Source organism: Vombatus ursinus, unplaced genomic scaffold, assembly GCF_900497805.2.
Source record: "Vombatus ursinus unplaced genomic scaffold, bare-nosed wombat genome assembly UNPS02014813.1, whole genome shotgun sequence".
NCBI classification, from domain to species: domain Eukaryota; kingdom Metazoa; phylum Chordata; class Mammalia; order Diprotodontia; family Vombatidae; genus Vombatus; species Vombatus ursinus.
In genome coordinates this window covers 1,023,734-1,043,296 of record NW_020954591.1, presented here as the reverse complement: position 1 = coordinate 1,043,296, position 19,563 = coordinate 1,023,734, and positions in this window count along the sequence as shown.

Below are 19,563 nucleotides of genomic sequence, written 5' to 3'. Positions count from 1 at the left end.
GCATTATTTGCTTTTTCAGTATATTTATTTGTATATGTGTCATGCCCCTTACCAAATTGCAACTCCTTGAGAACTGAAATTATCATCTTTCATATATCTCCCAAAATGCCTGAACAGTGCCTTGCAAGTGCTGAATCCATGTTTGTTTCTATTTTTATTTAAGAAGGTGCATTGTTACAGTCATTGTTTCTAGTAAATTCTGAAGTCAACCTAAGAAACCATTGCAAGGAAATAAAATCTATGTCCTTAGTCAGATGCAGCTGACAATTTCTCACAGCTCCAATGTTCTTAAAATGTTTTATTTCAGGCAGTCTGGAGGAGTAACACACAGGAGCCAAGCAAATCAGCATTGAACCCTGTTGTTTGAGTGTTGCTTCTGAAAGCAATGTTTGTTTGCATCTTGGGAAGATTGTTTGGGGATTAAACAAGAGCCAATCCACAACTTAAAGCTGTTTTTCCCCATGTCTTGTTGACAGGCCCACTGGATAACTGTATGATGCTTGAATTATAAGTGGAGGATTCCGAGGGCATTGAATAAATTTCGACTGAGTTTGGTAGGGAAGCTAAAATTGTCTGGTTACAGAAGCAAGGAGGAACATCTTATTCTGGGATGACCACAGTCACATAGCACAAGGAAACATGGAACAGCTCAAGCCTCCGTTCTCAGAATTTATGATAACTTGTTGTCACCTTTATTCTTTTTTCTTAGCCTTGATCTTGTATATAAGTCATATCAGGAAATATTCGCACCCAAAGGAAAAGGCAGTAAAGAAGAGAGTATCAGTCTAGTGTCAAGGTCAGAATTGAAATGAAGGACCAATGACTCTGAGCTGTGAACCAGAAAATATATAATGTGGTCCACATAGAATCATCGAGAGGATATTAGAGTTGGCTGCAATTTAAGAAATACCACACTACTTGATCTATTTGCAAAGATGGTTAGGGAAAAAGGAAAAGAACCTATATGTTCTAGGATGTTTATGGCAGCTCTCTTTGTGGTAGCAAAAAAACTGGAAATTGCAGGGAAGTTCATCAATTGGGGAATGGCTGAACAAGTCATGGTATATGATTGTGATGGAATTCTACTACGCTATAAGAAATGATAAGCTCAATGATTTAGAAAAACATGGAAAGACCTGCATGAAATAATAAAGAATGAATGAAATAAGAAGAACCAAGAGAACATTGTATACAGTAACAGCAATATTTTAAGCAAATTTTTGAGTGAACTAATATTTTTGAGTGAATAAGTTATTTTGTCTATTATAAATACCCAAATTAACTATAAAGGATATTTAAAGAAAGGCGCTACCTGTATTGAGAGAAAGAACTGATAAATAGAAGTATGTATAGAATAATTATATATATATATAATATATATATATATACACACCTATTTGTGTCTAATGGTTTCTCTAGGGTGTGGTGGGGTGAGGGAAGAAAAAAACAAAAAAGAAATTTACATGATAAGTCTGCTGTATATTTGAAAAGAATAGAAAGTTGGGCATAGTAGATTTGCAGTTTCATGTGCAACCATCTTTTTATTGTACTATGTTATGGAAATGCTTGTTTTAGTCCATAAACTATAAGTAAAATAAATTTTTTAAAAGAGTCTGAGAAGAACAAATCTTTGGTACAAACGCTTTGTCTTTAATAGAGGAAGTATAAAGAAGTATCAAGAAAAAGAAAGAAAAAAAGAATCCAATGAGTTCAACAAGTCAGCGCTAAGCATTGATGGTACAAAGAAAGACCAAAAAATAAATAGCAGTCCCTGCTGTCAGAGAGCACTCCTGTCCTTTTACAGATTGGAAAATTGAGTCTCATAGGGGTAAAATGGCTGACCTAACTAGAGACAGCTAAATAGTAACAAAGTCAGTGTTCATAGCCAGGTCATCTAACTCCCAATTCAGCACCTATCTCACCATATACTCTTATGGGATTACACAAAAAACATCATGTAAAATCAGAAGACATACATAGCTAATAAAGAAAATTCCTTTTGTACTAAAAAGCTAATGAATTGTCATATTGATCTTCTATGACATGGTGTTTCAGAGCAAGTGCTAGAGTTGGAGTCAGGAAGACATAGATTTGCAATCCACTTTCAAATCATACCATGTGGCCATGGGTAGCTTCTCTGAGCTTGTTTCCTGATCTGTAAAAAGAAGATGTAATATCTCTTGTATCTTCCTCACACAACTTCTGTAAGACTCAAAGGAGGGGAGCCATGTGTTAAATACTTTGCAGACTTTAAAGTGTTATGCCATGTTAGTTGTTATTACTTTTGCACCACTGGATTATCCGTTTAATTGGTTCTACCTGATGGACTTGTTTTCCTCTGTTCATATAAGATCATATGAATATGATCTAAAACAGTGGTCTTACACTCAGATTTCCTATATTTTTAAAAGTATAGAGTATTTATCTGTTTGTAAACTAAATCTCTCCTTATTACAAATATTTGTTGATCTGAACAAAGATACAGAGTTCCAGATAATTTTTTTTTATTTCCCTGATCTATCAGAACCTATCTTGGAATATGGCATTCTGAAGAAAACAAATTATTGGCACTTGTAATGCTGTTTAGGTCTCTTTATTTACTGAAGGGTATTAAATATAATTTTAAAAATAGTTAAATTGTATATGATAACAAACATACACAGCCTTTTGCCAAGATAAATCAAAGAATACGAACACCATACAAAGGTCAACATTTACTGGATCTGTTAATTCATTGCTGAGCAATAGAGAAAGCAACATTCCTGATAATCAATATAATATAATCAATATAATTCAACAAACATTAAACACTTACTCTGTACAAAGTATTATGTCAAGTTCTAGGAGAGATACAAAATTTAGATGAGACAATTATTTATCCCCCTTGAGTATATAGTCTAACAGAAGAATAAGAAATAAATACCATAGATGCATGTTGTCTACTCCCATTAGAATGTGAGCTCCTTATGGACAGTATTTGAATTCCCAGTGTTTAGCAGAGTGCCTGACACTTAGTAGGTGCTTAATAAATGCTTATTGACTGACTGATAGACAGCAATATCACATGATAAGTACATTGAAGGGGAACAAAACAAAGTGCTAAAAGGAAATGTTATGTGATACAAAGAATACAGGTCCTAGATTCAGGAGAAGAGTTCAAATCCTCCTTCTACCCTTTGTTAACTGAAGATCCAGGGGCAAGTCATTTAAACTCTGGGCTTCAGTTTCCTCATCAATAAAATGAGAATCTCTTCAAAGTTTGTCCTGTATACTTCAAAAGGTTATTGTGAAGAAAGTTCTTTGTGAGTCTTACGCTGTTATGTAGTTGTAAGTTGTTATGATGATGACGATGAGAGAAATCAGGGAAACCTTTAAGGAGTTTTTTTTTAATAGATCAAAATTCAACAGGTAGAGGTCAGTAAGTACATTATAGGCACAGAAAAAAAGTGACAAAAGACATATATGCAGTGAAATGCATTTTCAGGGAGCAAAGAGGGGCATAGCTTGATAAAAAAAATGGAGTGTTCAGAGAAAAGCAATAGGAGATGACACAGGAAGGGTAAGGTGGTATTAGATTGTAGAGGTCCATGAATGAGAGTCTAAAGAGTTTGAATTTTACTCAGTACAAAACAGGGAGCTATTGAAGATTTTTGAATAGTAACCACATGACTAGTAAAAGAAATTAGTCTGGAAGGTTGGTTTGGAAGTTGGAAGACCTGGCTGGATATTATAGCAAGCCCTCTACTAGGCTGGTTCCAGTACGAATACACAGGAAAGGGTAGACATAAAAAATGTTGTAAAAATAGAAATTATTTATAAGCTGGCTATATTCATTATTCAAAATGTGTTTCTATTTTTCCTATGTAACAGAAGGACTGACCAGTGGAGGCCAGTCCTGAGAGTATATGCAATTTGTTTTGCATAATACCAACCCATGAGGAGGCTTGCTAAGCCCTCAGGACAGAGACCCCATTAGCCTGTTCCCCATTGCATACCTTTTGGTCAAAATACAAATTGATGTGAAGACTTCTACAGAGAGTAAAGGTCATGAGTGTAGTGCTAAGTGTACTAGATCGAGAATCTCTGAAATTGCCTGGGATTCCTTTAGTCACAGCCTATGGGGCTTTTAATAAGTCATTCAACCTCAACCTATTTAGGCCTCAGCTTCCTAACTGTAATAATCACTAAGATATATTTTACTTCTAACATTTTATTCTAATATATTGGAATAAAATTAAACTGCAGCAAAAGGAACAAGTCAGAGATAAGAAACAAGTAAATAAGATAACAGCTGACATTTCCATAGATCCTTAGGATTGCAGACACCCAGCAGAGACATGTAGAGTCATAAGAGGCTTTTCTTCCATGAGTAGTTCAACCTCACTGGGGAGAAAGCAATCTCAGAGGTCCTAGAGAGATTATCTAAATGCCATCTTTTCATAGTGACCCATGGGAGAGCCAAGGTCAGGAAGGTGTTCTGCTGTTGCTGTTTTGTTTTGTTTTTTCTCTCTGGGTTTATATAGATTTAGTTTTGGTTCAAATAGCTAATATGCCTCTTAACTGGAAGGTAAGGCTTAAGCAATATAAGTAATATATGTTAATATAGTAAGTAATATAAGATTCTTGCCTGCAGTTTCATAGCAGGGAAGAATAAATGGACAAATTGAAGGAAGGTAAGATGAATGGTACAGTGCAATGAGTACTGGCCCTGGAGTCACAGTAACTGGGTTCAAATCTCCCCTGGGTGACTTTGAGCATGTCAAATGAGGGGGATGGACTAGATCAGAGAATACTCCTCAGTGTAAGAAACCAGATTAAATAGAATTGGGCCATATTTAATCAATTAAAATACAATAGAACATAGATTGCATCACATTTTAAAACTAAGTCAATATGTAAGGGATACTTCTATATAGATTAGTGGCCTCCCATTAATATTTATATTTGACAGCACTGGAATAGATGACCTCTATGGTCCCTTGAAGCTCAGGTTCTTTTTCTTCTGACATCCTGATAGCCTTGATACTGGGGAGGAAGTCTTGGTGTAGAGAGATCCAAATACAGAACATACAACTAGTGTCAGGAGCAAAAGTGACCTTCTCTAAGCCCTACACAATTCAATATATCTTCGATACTACTGAGAAGAGGGAGAAAATGAATAGCGTTCAGGATGAATACATCACAAAGTTTCCCCACTCCAACCTGCACAAGCTTAGTTTACTTAGGGTAGTAGTATTAACTGAAGTGGTCACCACTCAGTTATCACAGCTACCACAAGGGTAACATGGACTCTCTGAAGCATTTCATTTTCTCTGTGCCAGAACCAAGACATAAAGTTCTTGAGGGTCCCCAAGTACACCGTAAGTGTGACTCTAGCTAATATGCAGAGGTCTGGTCAGCATTAAGTATTCCAGGAACAGGAAGTAAGGAGCATCCCACAGGAAGGTTGATCAAAGGGGAAGAGTCTTACTTTCCTCTTGCCTTTAGGGGCAGCAGAATGGTCCCCAGGTAGTACCGGGCCTCAGTGGAATTCTGTTCTTCAGCAGCAGAAGTGGGTCAGACAAAGTACCCCTCCAAGCTCTACTAGCTTTACACTATCAGACAACTGATTTTCATCAGGACTGCTAGAAAGTATGTCAAAAGTCTGGCTGAGACCGAAGGTAAGATTTCATGAACACACAAGTTCAGATATGTATAGGCAGGTCAATGGCCACTTGGCAATATCCTTTACAGGTATAGCCAAACCCTCCAGAAATTGATCCATTAGGGCAGGGGTATTCTCTGCAAAGTTGGGATACTTTATTTTGGACCTTGTCCCTGCTGGGAAATCTGCTGCTCAGTATTATGAGGGCTCCTTGAAAAATCTCTCTACCTTGCTTATTTGATCTTCTCTTATTGGGACCATGTCATAATGGATAGTCAGAGCGAGCTTCAGGAAGATCTGGGTTCAAATCCCACCTCAAACATATACTGGTTGTACAGCTCAAGGCAAGTCACTTAATCTCCCTGTATCCCTAGGTAACTCTCTAAGACTCTCATTTGCAGAACAGTTCTTTATCTGCATTGGTAAAGGGAGTTTCCTGGACAGTGGCTACCTATACCAATAAAATCACTGGTCCAGATCAAAGAGAAAAAAAAATTAGCGAAATATGGTACAGCCCAAAAGACAGTCTACTTTGTTGCATACAACACTAGAAAGATCATCATGAAGAACTCTAGGAGGAATCAGCATAGTTCAGTGGAAAGATGACTAGAGCCAAAGTCAGAAGAACTGGGTTCAAATCCTGCTTCCTAGTTTTATTACCTATATGTCCTTGGGAAGGTCATTCAACACTCCTGGTACTCAGTTTTTGGTTTTATTTTTTTTTTCATTTGTAAAATGAAGAAGTAAAATGCATTCTGAAGTCTCTTCCAGATTTTAATCTGTAATCCTAATCCTCAGGAGAAGAGGTCTGTGAATACTTGCAATGGGCCAGTAGGTCTGCCACATGCCAAAATCCAAGAGGCCAGGAAAAATGGTAAAGCCACTAGCTGGAGCAGGTATTGAGAGCCAGGAAGTCTGTAGTTGATCAGGAAAACAAAATGCAGGGACCAATGGGCAAGTGACTACTTACCTGAATTAGCCAGATTTCTCTAAGGGGAGAGGTATATCAGTACTTATACTAGGACACCCAGAGAAAGAGACTATGGGGTTCCAGTTGTTAGGGCCAGGGACACTGAGTAAACATGCTGCCTCTTCTAACAGTTTGTAATCTTCATTCACCGTTGCTAAGGTACCTTATAGATTGCTAGGTCCTCACTGATCTGAGACTGCTGAAGTCACAGCTCCATGGTCTCTAGAGCCCCCTTTTGGAGACCTCAAACCATGGTCAATATGGCAAGTGGTTTTCCTCTTCTTTGTTGGGAATACAACATTATTGTATCCCAACCAAGAAAGAATTGATCAGTGCCAGGGATTAGGCAAACTCCTGGACAGATGGAAGGGCTATTCTTATTTGGAGCAAAAGAGTCTGAGCTGAGAGTAGAGAAACATAAATTGGAAGTCAAGAGAGTTTGGTACCATTGAGTCAGCCATGTGCTAAAATCCAAGAGACCAAGACAGCTGGGCAAACCAATAATTGTTGCAAGTATTTAGAGCCAGGAAGACTCTTGTGGATCAGGAAAACAAAATGCAAGGACCAATGGCAAATGACCACTTATCTGAATCAGCTAGACTCCTCCAAGCATTCCAAGCATTAACCTTTTTTCTTTTTTACTATCTAGTTATCTATTATTTTACTTATCCATTTTTTTTTGCTATCTCTGTCTCTATGGCCACCATAGCATATTAGCACACGTTAGTGCTACAGTGGCCATGGGAAGGATTACCAGTGGTGGCCTGGAGTCATCCATCTAAGGAATTCCGGAATTAAATGTGTCATGAAATAATATAAATTCAAATCAACTAGAACCTCTATATTCTGTTTATCCTCAAACAGTATATCACTACATCTAGCTGGTCCCAGCCATACTTCACTTTTCATTTACCCTTCCATCCTAGATTTCTTCTTACCATCTGCCATGCCACTGTGTGCATACAATCTCACCCCTACCACCCTCTGCTTTCTGCCCTCTTGCTCTGTGAACAGAAAGCAAATTAATAGTGCCATTGCTACTGGAAAGGGTCTATAAATCAACTGCCCTATGGTTCCATTCACCATCTCTGTTATTTCCCAGGCCAAACCACCTCTCTCTGACCAACACTTTCTTCTATATGGTGTCTCCCTTTTTTGGAATACAACTTTCTTGAGATTAGGGATTCTGTCATCTTTGTATCTGTATCCCTGGCACTAAGCACAATGTTTGGTTTATAGTAGGCACTTATAAATGCTTTTTCATTCATTCATTCTTAAACTAAAGACCTGAAAAGATCATTCTTGGATTTTAGCTCTGGACTCTGCATCTTAGATTCCCAGTCTAATCAGTACTTTTTGCTTCCTAGACTCCTCTCTGATTAGAAGGTACCATGATGTAGTGGGAAGAATTCTGAAATTGGAATTTGAATCCTTAATCTGACCTTTACTAATTGTGTAACCCTAGTCACAACCCCACTGAACCTGTTTCTTCATCTGTAAATGGGGATCATCATGCTTGCACTATCTACCTCAAAACATACACAAAATCAGAGTTCATAAGCCCACAATGATGAGTTTGCTTTTATTAAGCTAACTAGACATGGTAGGACAAAACAAACTAAATAGCAAAATAAATAAGATTCTTGTACATATATACAACCCAGTAACTACACTAACTAACCATGGAAGAGAGAAACACTTTTAGCAAACAAGCATGGTCAAGACTATCCATGCCTTTGATGTTACAGAGTTTTAGATTTCCGCTGATAAAATCATTGTTCTCTATGTGCTCTCTCCTCTTGGCATTTCTGCTAAGCTGCTCTACTTTGGTCATGAGCTGTTGCTGGTCACTGCCTCCACCCTCTTTTAGTGATAAGCTATGATATAGCTTCTTGGCTAAACCACTGTTTTATTGAAATCTGCAGAACTGTAGCTGGAATGTGGCTTTTTCGATGTGACTGTTTTCTGCTGGCATTCATCATCTAGTCTTCAATGGCAATATAATTTCTTCCCTACAGGGGTTGGGGTATACTTGATTGTCCCAAGGATTATCTTTAGCACTAATTTGTGATGCAAACCCCAAACATCTGCACCTAGCCAGGAAGACATTTTTAAATCTGTATTTTGAACTGCTTTTCTCCTGCTACAATTCAGGGTCTCTTAGTCTAAATTATTTGTTGACTCATGATCTGAAAATTTCTTTTAAGTCTAATCATACCCCTGTGTTGGGAACCTGGGTTCCTTCCTATCATCCTAGGCGATCCACTTAGCAAAACTACTAAGACTGAGTAGAGCTGTGGTAAAAGCATATGTTCCTTTCATCTTCCATAAGACCCCCTTAAGCCATGCAAATCAAGTCAAGAACAAAACTGAAAAAGGCCAAAAAGGGCTAAGTAACTCAACTTTTGCCATAGTTCTTACCGGGGGCCATCTCCAGTCGTCCTGATCTATATCTTGCTATTGGACCCAGATGGCTCTGGAGGGGAAAGTTAGGCTGGTGACCTTGCATAGCCCTTCCTCACTTAACTCTAATTCATTTGCAAGTTATAGCATTATTGTCCTTTTCAAGAATGAAGGACAAACAACAGCAACAAAAATAACAATAACATACTTCTTACCAGTAACTAAAACCACTCTACTTCTTACATATACAATAAGAATAATAGCATGGTTAGCCAAGATGATACAGGCAGAGATGTATTCCAAGAAGAAATGACAGAATAGGTTGGGTGAGGTTGAGTTGTGAGAGACAGACAAAGGAATTTGGCCTAGATGAGATAGAAAATAGTGACCCATAAAAAGCTTTTAATCAGAAAAATGACATGATGAAATCAACGTTTAGGGAAGATTAGTCTAACATCTGGGTGCAAGATGGATTAACAAGGAAAGAATGGAATCTGGGAGGCTAGCTGAGAGCCTTTAAGATAGCCCTGATGTGAGGTGATGAGGGTTTGAACTGGGGTGGTAGCAGTAGAACCAGAGTGGAAAGAATGTATATGAGAGGCATTCCAAAGGATGAGCTAACCTCATCTGGTGGCTAACTACCTACGGGAGATGAAGGGAGGCAATGAATTGAAAGATCACTGCAAGTTTTTATTCCCAGGTGACTAGGAGAATAGTGGTGCCACTGGCTGCTGAGAAGGGGAGTTGGTACTCTCATGTTATTCCTGGTCTTTCCCAGGCTTATCATGAGTATGGACTGATGAACCACTGACACTACAAAGACAATTCATAATTATTTGCCTGTTTTCTTTATTGTGTGTTTCAAGGGCATAGTTGTCAGCATGTAGCAGATCCTGTATGACTGAATCCAGGACTGTTATGACATTTATATCTTCTGAAGCTGAAAATATTTCTGATAGAATTGAAATAAATTATTTTTAATTGTATCTAAGTATTCATTGCTATAAGGAACTCTCAGGAAGCAAATTCCCTCCAATTCAGATTGAGAGCTATTCTGCAACTTATAATTTTAATAAGTTATCTAAATATAATTTATGTTACAAACTTTTCATTCCTCCTAATACAGTACTGAGTTTGCCAACATGAACTCCTGCGTATCTACTACTTAGCTGTTGAAATTATAAAATTATAGTTGCACTCCTGACTCTCCCAGACTTTCTCTATAATGTCCCAGAAACCTCTTCAACCTAGAAGTTTACTCCACCCTTAGACTTCACACACTGGACATACTTTCTGCCCTTGTGGCTTCTCCCATTGATTATCTGGTTCCCTTAAGGAGGAAGCCAAAGCCAGCTATGTCTTCATTCCATTCTACACTATATTTCTGATTCTCCTGGACTTTTCTATAATGTCTCTCCATGGGAAGAGCATTTATCTCTTTCCCCCTTCCCTCTCACTTCCCATATTCTTTTTATTTGTTTCCCCCTAATAGAATGTAAGCTCCATGCCTGCAGAGACTGTCTCTCTGCTTGCATTTGTATTCCCAGCACTTGGCACAGTACATGGTAAATAGTAAGCGCTTAATAAATGCTTATTGTCAACTCATAGAACACTTATTAGTGATCTTATTTTTAAATCGCAACATAGAGTCCCCTATATTATGGAGTAGAAGTTTATCTGGAGTACAGCTGCATCTGAAATGTGCTCTATAAAAGCAGAATTTATTGACCTATTCATCTTACAATTCACATCCTTGCTTGCTGTTCTCAGTAGTTAGCGTAGGCGGAGAGAATGTCTTCCTCCCGATATCACCTATCCCTTATTTCCTAATGCTTCTCTTTTGTTCTGCTACTCTTCTAGGGTGGCCACTAAGTGCCATGTTGAAATACCCTCATTACCCTTCATTTAAATTAACCCCTATTTTGGAGAATAGTTTTGGTTTGACTGTAAAAAGTTTGTCCTATCATTTTATGGTACTCAATAGCTCTAATATTCCATGTTCTTGTTTCCAGAGAGAATTTCATTCTTGGTATTTGTATCTTCCAGGCCCTAGCACAGTACCTGATATACATAGTAATCACTTAATAAATGCTGGTGGGGGGGTGTCTTATGCAGTTGTATATATGGAAATCTAAACAGATGTGATCTCCATAAATCAAATCAAATCAATCAACAAGCATTTATTAAGCACTTACCATATTCTAGACAAAGATAAAAATGAAACTGTTCTTGCTTTTAAGTAGTCAGAAATCCATAATCAATTAAAATTGGAAGGATCTCAGGAATCATCTCCTTTGATCTTTGTGTTTCCATAGCCTTGCATATAGTAGGCATTTAATAAATGCTTAATGAATGACTCAATGAATCTAGTTCAAACCCTTCATTTTAGAGATGAGAAAACTAAACTCTCTGAGGCTAAATAACTTGCCTGAGGTCACAATAGCTCCAGAACCCAAGTTTCCTGACTCATCATCTTCCAAATTATAGCTCTAGTTGAGAAAATTTTTATTTCCTTTTTGGTGTCCATATTCTTACATGGCACAGATCTTCAAAATTAAAGTCAGTGTAACTTAAAGCAAAGCTAGAATCCACTTAGATTCTGGCAACCTGTCCCCACTTCTCCCTGATTAGGAAAGTTACCCAAAGTTTAGCTAAATCTTTTGTTTGAAGAAGGTTTAGGGAAAAACTTATATAATCAAATACCTTACAACTGGCCCTCATGGCTTCAAGGACTGTTGGAAGGAGCATGTGGTTAATATACTATCTATGCATAAAATGAATCTTTCTTTTAACAACCCCTTGTTTAGCTTACCTTCAGAGAATTCCCTGCTTGGAATTGGATGACTGGGCATTTTGTCCTAGTGTTTTTGTGTATCTCCAAACAAAATGTACTTCTTTTCCTTGTTCACTGCCTGCTCAGGACCTAGCACTGCCAGTATTGTGGTCTTACCTTTGAATGACAGGACAGGACATGGAGCTACTGAATAGAAGCCAATGGGCCTTTTGCATAGTGTCCTTGCCCATATGTAATGGACTCTTAACAAATGTTTGATGAATGAATGCATGGTTTCCATGATCTGTTCTTTTTCATAGCCAGCAAATCCATTGATTTAAACCATCTAAGCACATTCTATTTGAACTCCACTTATAATGCCTTTGAAAAGACTCAACAGAAAACTATGATTGCTGTCAAAAACACGCTACATAAATGTAAGAGAACAGAGGGAACAATATTAGAAATATAAGTAGCCATCCTTTTACCAAAAAGACATTCCAGCAAAGTTTACTATAAAAATGAATTTCCATAAAATAAATCTTAGTTTCCTTTTGATTCAATAAAACCTTGGAAAGCTTCATACTCCCTCTTCTCCTATCCAGACAAAAAAAAGACCAACACAAGTTGAAAACTTCAGTGTTCAAGGGATTAAGATGGTGGCTAAGACCACGACCTTATAACTATTGTAGTACACCAGGAGGATTATGTTTGTATAAGTTGTCATCACCATTCTCAATTCAGTCATTCTTTTGTAGACTTTCTAGTACCTTGCAGTATTTTCCCAAATCTTCTGTTACTGGACAGCTCACTTCTCTAGATCAGTTGTTTTACTTACTTAAAAATTATTGAGGTTCCTCCAAAGAGCTTTTGTTTAGTTAGGTTATATTTATCTGTATTTACCATATTAAAAAATATAAAATTAGTATCAGTCTAGGGATTGGTCCTTATTTCTAATAGTTTTCATTGACTCACAGTTGAACAAAAACATGAAGACTTTTGGATTTGTTTCCTTTTTTAGTCAAAAACTTTTGCTTTATTTTTTTCAATTACACAAGTTCTATTAACTAACATGTAGCCATGGCCACCAGAAAACATCTGGTAGTCCAAGAATCTTCCTTTTCTCCTTGACTTTTTTCAACTTTCATGGAATTAGCAATCTCTTGAACAAATTTAGAATTGAAAGGGACCTTAGAGATCACCTAGTCCTCAAGCACTTTTATAGAAGAAAAAAGAAACCAAGGCCCTCAGAGAAGAAGTGGCAAAACAACAACAAAGTTTGCAACCTTTTCTTCTGTAGTTCTTCCTTCTCTTTCTACCAAGAAGAGTAAAGTGTATTTCATTAGCTATTCTGGACCAGGACTGGCCTTTGTCTGTTCTTTCCATTTATATTACTGCTGTCATCGTGTGAGTTGTTTTCCTGGTTTTGTATGCTTCAGTGCTTTTTAACTTTGCTATGTTTCTTCTGAATTGTTTCCTATGGTGCAATAACACCCCAGTAAAACCCTCTTTGCAGATGGGCTAAACCAGGTTAAAGGTAACTGACAAAGGAGGATGTCTATCCCAGGCATGTGAAGACTTCCCCTGGAAGAATGGGTGGATGAGAACAATTTGTTCCAACAGCCATGAAGGTGACTGAAGCAGGTGTTATGGAGCCCTTAGAGCTTGGCCAGACATGGAAGATTTCAAGGTCATCCACTGCATCCTGGGCCATAGTCAGTCATCTTGATTTTTGTCTTGCCATTGGAGTTTGCTTACTCTGGAAAAAGAGTGAATCTGATGACTTTGTACAGCTCTGCCTCACTTCAATACAATTCCCCCATAAGTCAAGACATCACTCGTGATATCATTGGTCCTTTTCAAAAACACTTTAAAAAAGGATGAACAACAACAATTGCAGTTCCCTGAGGCAGTTTCAGGGACCCCTAAGGGATTCCTAGACTGTACTTTAAGAAGCTCTACTCTAGATCATAAGAAAGGTTTTTAATTTGAGAGTATCCTTTATCTCCATATTTCAGTTATAAAACTCTTATATCTTGATTCCTTTGGTGTCATTGTCCAATCGAGCTTGGCTATATTATCACACTTCTCCAGGTGATGTTACCATTAAAATTGTGCATTTCTGCCTAAAAATTCCTTTTGTTGAAGGCCTTGGATTACATAAAAGGAATTCATGTCCTACTTTACCAATTCTATAAGTTTTTGTTTCTGTATCATCTTCTCTGATCCTCCCAACAGTCCAAACAGATAAATAGTTGGAAGAATCTAATCCCTATTTTACATATGAAAAATCAATACAAAAATTAAAATTTTTTGGTGCTTGGGAGGATACAGACATAAAAATGAAACAGTCCCTGCCCTCAAGGATTTTAGTCTACTGGAGGTAGAAGGAAGAAAATATGGGCACAAATATGTAAATACAAAGTTACAATGTCATTTCAGGGAGGAGTACTGACAACTAAGGTGAATGAGGAATGAAGAAGTAAATATGAGCATCTTTTTGGTAAGTAAAGAGCAGTGAGCATCATTAATCACTACCACATGAAGACCTTTGGTTGATGACAACTCCTTAACTTCTAGATAATTCATTCAACATGAATAGATATACTAAAGTTAGTGTGGTAAAACTACACTAAATAAACAAGTTTCTTATGGACAATATCAAAAGAATAGCCATTGGAGCATTTTTTTTTACTGATACTATGGCGAAATTTTTTTTAAATCACCCATAGCCTGAAAATGGAGCTATCAAAGCAAATTGCTTCCAACAAAACTTGGGCATCCATTCATTCATTGTAATTTTGCTCCTCTTTCCCAAACACATGCTCCTTGCACATAACCTACAGATTGGACAAACTTCACCACCGAACTCATGCCGAATTTTGTGAATGAGGGGATGGTCAAGAAGGGGGCAAATAATTCTCAATTTAAGGGGCTCCCTCTTCCCCCTCAAGTAACATTCAAACAGATAGCCAAAACGTGACAAAGGCAGCAAAGAATCTAGCAGATAGACAAAAAAAAATCAGATGAAACTGATCCTAGATGTGACTGAGTTCCAGTATGTTAAATGCTCCATCTGCAGTTGCCAACCCTATGGATTTTTCCAAAATGAATGAAAAGCTGGCCTCAAGCATGCACCTTGGGGGTTAGAAGCTCATCTCAGTTTGTGCCCCTTGAGAGGCTGATGGCAGTATTCAGAAATTATCCAGCTTATCTATGTGCCTGTGAACTGATGCAAAGCCAAGGAGCCCCATCTGGGAAATCCCAGCAAGGATGAATATAAGCTTTTCTGGCAGAACTTGGGGCAGTTTGTTACAATGAATACTAAGGAGGGATATCAGACCATGGAGAATTTGGGTATTTATCTTTCTGGAGTATTAGAGGATAAATTGATGGATCAAAGCATGTAGGAGGCTCTCAGCAAAAAAAAAAAAAGTCATTGTTCGTGGTAGGTAGGTGCTATGTCAGTTTGACAATGAAGACTTTATAAAAATAAATCTGGGGGTGGGAGAAGAGGAGTAGTCCAGAAACAAAGTAGGCTTTTTTAATGTCAGAAAGAGGAAGGAGTTCATCGGGGGATTCAACCCTATACTAAGTAATAGCAAAGAGACTTCTTTTTTTTAAGGATTCAGAAGTAGTGAATTGAATTAATGCCACTTTAAAGATGACAAAAGTCAGAGTCCTAGACACCTAAAATATTTCCTGCTAGCTACTGCCAGGGGAGCTAGCAATATGACTTTAGAATCATATGATTCCAAAGATTAAGAGATGATGGAGTGAGGGGGATATTTATGTTGGGTTTCTGAATTGATAAACATCAAATGAAGTGCTATAAAACTATTCCCCTAATAATAATTGATATTTTATCAAGCAATTATAACTACTGCTAAATCCAGGGAGGGATATTGAGGTCTTCTCCCAAAAGCGTCCCCCTCAACTCTGTACCAATGCATGCAATTTATCTGGATTCAGTCTTGAGGGAGCCTCATCTCTAAGGAGAGGGATTAGGCTCCTTTTTTTCCACACTGTTTGGCTAATTAAACCCACACTCTGGCGCCTTGGGGTTTTTTTCTTCCATCTAGGGTCTTTCCAAAGAGGAAGGTAGAAAGACATTTAATGTATGACATTAAATATGAGACATATATTTATTTCCTATACACAAAACAAAAAGCTGAACAGAAAGCGCACAAACACATTGACAGAAAGAATTAAAACAGGATTTAGTAACAACTTGTACCAATTGTCATTCTTCATCAGGAGGTCAATATTTGAACCTTGTAAGAACATTAAGGAAATGCTGGATAAGCACTGCTCAATTTCACCTTGACTTTGCACTGTCCTTCCTCTCAATGCCCAGGTCTGCTGATCAGCTAATCAAAGGCTTTGGCTCCTCCTCTTATTGGTCGTTATCTTTAATGAGAAAACCTTCAGTTGCCTCCAGTTAGATCCAACTGACCCATGGTCTCCCACTTACTTACAAGGTTGTCTCTAAGCCCACTGACTGGAATCCCTGTCTTGATTCTTCTGCACATTATTAATGGAAAACTTTTGTCAGTGATACACTCTGCCCCAAACTTGATTTGATCTCCTTTGTTTTTCCTGACACCTTTGCTTGTTCTGATGTTTTCCTTTGGGCCTGGTCTTTTTAAGACCAGTCTTTGGTCAGCAACTCAAGAGACGAAACACAAACTCACTTAATTGAGTCAGAGCTCTAGTTGCAACATGGCCAGTGGTAGACCAGAAACTGGAATGGAAGAAAAGGGTCCCTACCACCACCACCACAAGCAATCTAGTTAAAGAGAGCTGCTTGCCACTAAGGAGAATCCAAGGAAGAAATCACCAGAAATTGTCTCTTACTTTTAATTGATAAAATTTGCTCATGCCCTGTTCAACTCTCAGATGTATATGGTACTTTAAACTTTGCAAACTAAACTCAGCTCCAAAACAATGCTATGCAATAGGTGCTACGGGAGTAGCTAGGTGGCGCACCAGCCCTGAAATGAGGAGGACCTGAGTTCAAATCCAGCCTCAGACCAAACACTTGACACTCATTAGCTGTGTTACCCTGGGCAAGTCACTAAACCCCAATTACCTAAAAAAGAAAAAAAAAAGAATAGGTGCTATAGGTATTTGTTATCTCCATTTTGCCAGTGAAAAACAAAATCAGAGAGTTTAAGAGACTTGATTTTAATAACACAGTTTGTGTCAGAGACAGAATTTGAACCCAGGTCTTCCTGACTCTAGGTCTAGCACTCTCTCCACTATGTCATATTGCTACCCAAAAATCCAATCCAACAAGCATTCATCAAGTGACTACTATGTACTTGTACTATGTACAAGACATTGTGTTAAATACTGGTTATCCAAAGACAAAATAAAGAACAGCCCCTGCTTATGTTCTACTGTGTTATGCTTTGAGCATAAGTAGTAAATTCCAGCAGGTTTTAGGGCAAATCACTTTTTGACCCTCCCCTCAGTCCTATAACATTTTGATGCCAATGAAATCAGCTTGAAATTAGCCGTAAGGGAGACTTTTTTTTTAAAGAGAAAAAAAAGCTGGGAAAAAAAAAAGAGAATGTGCAGCCTGGGGGGTATAAATATACACTATGTTTTTAGTTAAGAGCAAAAGAATAAGTTTCTTCAGGTTTGCAGGAAATCAAAAATCATGTGTGCAATTACATTGGGAACTCTGCTTAGCCTTCCTGGGGTACATTCATGTTTGCTTGCTTTTTTTTTTCCTTTTTTTTTGGCAGAACCCAACATCCTGTTTTTAACAAATATTCCCCCAAAAAAATTCCTTCAAGGGTTTATTAAAAAGTTTGAAAATGCTTCCTGGATACTACTGAGATCCTACCAAACATTTTAATGATTTGAGAGTTAATGGGTTGGGGACATATGGATCACATTTCCCTTTAAAGTTCATGTGAGTTTAAAAATTTAGGGAAATGCATTTGGCAAAACAAGAAATATTTTTCAATGTTTTGGGACATGTAAAAATATTAAAATGTAGCTGGATTTTCCCATTCTGACCTTTCGTGTGTTTATTTGTGGTTTCCTAACAGATGCCTCTAACTGAAAATCAGTTTTAAAATAACAAATAAAAATCAGAAAGCATCTTATCCTCTTGGTTAAAACTGCAAAAATTGTTAACTATAGAACAATGTTAGAACAAATTGCTTGAGCTAGTATAGGCTAGAATGCAAAATTACCTTCCCCAATGCATTATATAAAAGGGATGCCTCTTGGTAATATCTAGCAATATTTACCCTGTTCCTTTGTCACAAGAGTCTAAGCCTGTGTCAACATGGTACACTTCTATAAATGAGATTCCAACTGTGTATTGGGATGACAGTTGGGTTCACAGCTGGTCTTTGTACTAGACGTTTCACAGACGTTATTCCTGTATTGAATTAAGCTAAATTACTGGCAAAGAGGAAAAAAATTATATAGTGTTATGCAAAGCCATGTAATAATATTAGGCAATCCATTCCTTCTAATCTTTTATTGGGAGTTTGTTGGTGGGTATTCTTTTGTTTCATTTTCATTCCCCCTAAGAAAACAAAGACCAATTAACGATAAGCTCCATTCATTTCCAGGGTTTTGTTTTGTTTTGTTTTGTTTTGTTTTGTTTTGCAGTAGGGTGCCTAATGGATGAGTTTTGGCATAAAGGCCTGGGATCAAGTCCTGCCTCTGACATATACTAGCTATGTGACTATGGACAAGTCACAACCTCTCAGTGCCATAGGTAATTTTAAGTACCGAGGAGCTGCTGATTTGTAACCACGGAGAGAGGTTCTAACAATAGGATTTACCTACACTGATGAAATCACAGGTCTGTACCCTATATTTATAGATAGATAGATAGATAGATAGATAGACAGACAGACAGACAGATCTAGATCTAGACAGAGAAATATAAATATATGAATATATCTATATACACACATACATATGTGTATATGTGTGTATGTATATGTTGTTGTTCAGTCATTTTCAGTTGTGTCTGACCCTTTTGAAGTTTTCTTGGCAAAGATACTGGAGTGGTTGTCATTTCCTTCTCCTGCTCATTTTATAGATGCGAAAAGCTGAGGTAAACAGAGTTAAATGACTTTCCCAGGATCACACAGCTAGTAAGTGTCTGAGTCTAGATTTTAACTCAGAAAGATGAGTTTTCCTGATTCCAGGCCACTACACTAATATATTAGTGTATACACACACACACACACACACACACACACATACATATACATAAATATGTATGTATACATGTATGTATATATGTATATGTGTGTGTGTATACATATACACTATGTATGCATACATACACATGTGCAAGTAAATGTGTATATATGCATGTGTGTATACATACTTACACACAACTATCCTTTGGTTTGAGGCTGAGCCCAAAGATAAACAACCAGTGGTACTGGTGGCTTGATGGCTAAGATGCTACCTTAGGCAAGAATATGAATGAAAAGAAATAACACAAGGTTGAGATTTGAGACCTCTGTTTTTGTTCTGATTCTACCGCTAATTGTCTGACTTCAACCAAATTACTTCTCCTCTGTGTACCTCAGCCCTTAACTGTACAATGAATTAAAATAGATAGTTAAGATCCCTAAAGTCCTATTCAACTCTAAGATTTCATGTTACTCTACAAGAAATGATGTCAAGTGGTATGGCAAAGCTGGATCTTAGCAAAAATGAGAAGTGTATCTTTGGTGCCCTATTGCCTCAGTTTCAATGCCCCTTTTTCCTTCCTACTGCTGCCTG